Consider the following 2,175-nt stretch of genomic DNA (forward strand, 5'->3'; position numbering starts at 1 on the left):
ACACACACACACACACACACACACACACACACACACACACACACACAAAACTCGGATTATCTAAGGACACATGTCCATCCATCTCGCCTTAAAAAGTGAATGGGGAGCGGCCTGACACACAGAGAGCCTATTAGCCAACTTGGGCTCCCGTGGAGAGCATTGAGGTAAGCTCCCCCACCGTAACTGTCCATGGTGCTGAAGCAGTAAGAGGGTTTCTTCACTGCACACTTGCGTCCTCCCTCAAAAACTCTTAAAAGCTAGGGTTGACATTTCAATGCCTTTCATTGTATTTCCATCCCATTTAGTGATGGTTCTCTGAAAAAAAAAAATATTAGAAAGACACAACTCACATGCTCTACAACTTTCCTAACTTTTTTTTTTCTCACCAGCAGTATGTTTTTTAAGCCTATCTTTTCTCACAGTGTGGAAGAACTACTGCATATTTGGAACTAATACATTTTTTGCACCATGAATTATAATAAACACATTTTGTATGTTGTCAAAACATGCCCAACTGTCTGTCCCTTGCTATAGCTTCAGTATGGGATTGACTGTAAATTAGCAAGTGCCTTGTCAATACAGCATGTATTATAGCATTGCCTATTGTGTTGTTGTATCTGATTGTTATTTACAAGATGAATTGTTAGCATTGATAGATGGGTGACTTCATGGTTATGGACTATATTGGAGATGATACAGGACACAAAATATGAGAAAAGGGGAACAAAACACACACAAAGTAGAGCAACAACAAAGTGCTTGAACCATGTGCCCCCTGATTGAAGGACAGTTTACTGGTATTTGTGCCAGCAATTAGCCCGTGCTTTTTTACAGTTTTGCTTAAATGATTCCACAGACCTATTCCAAGTATTGAAGTCTTCTAACTACCTAGTTCTCGTTGAAAATGTCATAATATATATGCAACACCTTCATTTTCAACTAACTCTGATGGAAATGAGAATGGTCAAAAAATGTAAGTGCACAAACATGCACAGAGACACAGCGTCCACTTGTAGTTATCATTAAAAATAAGTTTTCAACATAAAATGAAATGTAATTCACTCATTGAGCAGAATGGTGCAACTTGTGATACAGAGCCCACACACTGCTCACGTTCCTCTTTGAAAACAGAACCATTTATCAGCGAAGGTACATAACACCAACTTCTTTCAACCATGTTTGCAGAAAGTATTCTGTCCGCTTCATTTATATATTCACACGTTAAAATACTGGGTGTCCATGGTCAAGGCATTTGTCCCCTGTTTCCATGTTGTCCCTGAAAAAAGGATGTCTTTCTGCAATGAAATAAATCTAAAACTCAAATTCAGCTCATTATACTGTAGATCTTTTTACATCATCCACTTGAAGTATACCATTCATTGACACTAAGAAGTAATCGAAACAGAAATGAGCGGTATGTGAGATGTATTGCCAACGTGGGGCATACATTACAGAAAACATCCATATATCATATCTTTGTGGTTACAATTTATCAGTAAGATAGAAGTCCGACTTGAATAAAGTCTTTTAAAATGACTAAACTTAAGCTGCTCTCTCTTTTATTCTGGATAGTACAGAGCAGAGCAGAAGAAAAAAATTGACAAAGGTTCAAGGCATCGGGTAATAATGAAAGGATAGGGGCAATACTTCAAAGACCACGAGGTGCACATCACACAATTATACAATACAATTAGGATTAAAGGGGCAAAAGAGATAACAGGAGATAGGGATAAATTATCACAAAAGGAAAGATGTGACTCTCTCCTGACCTTCATTAAGAGAAAAAAAACTCATTTAGAGCTGGCCTTCCTTGCAGGGGGATTTCAGGCTTTCACATGAGACTGCGACTCACTAGATAAGATTTGCGGAGTATAAAAGAGAATCTGAACTACTGCTAAACAATAATATAACATGCATATCCAGAATAAAATAATACAATAAATAGTCCTACATGAATATATATAAATCATACATATATACATTTTAATAATTGCTATGGAATCGGACACATTTTGGACAGTTTCACAAAGCATGAGTTTCCTGTTTTAAAAAGTGATAAGGTCCAAAAAAGCATCCCATAAACAATTTGACCATAGTGCTGAGATAATGAAACAAGCAATGTAAAATTGTTGCATTGGTCTGTAAGCGCTGCTTGATCAACTTATTCCCCCGTAG

This window comes from Anarrhichthys ocellatus, unplaced genomic scaffold, assembly GCF_004355925.1.
Source record: "Anarrhichthys ocellatus isolate YVR2014 unplaced genomic scaffold, GSC_Weel_1.0 scaffold67, whole genome shotgun sequence".
NCBI classification, from domain to species: Eukaryota; Metazoa; Chordata; class Actinopteri; order Perciformes; family Anarhichadidae; genus Anarrhichthys; species Anarrhichthys ocellatus.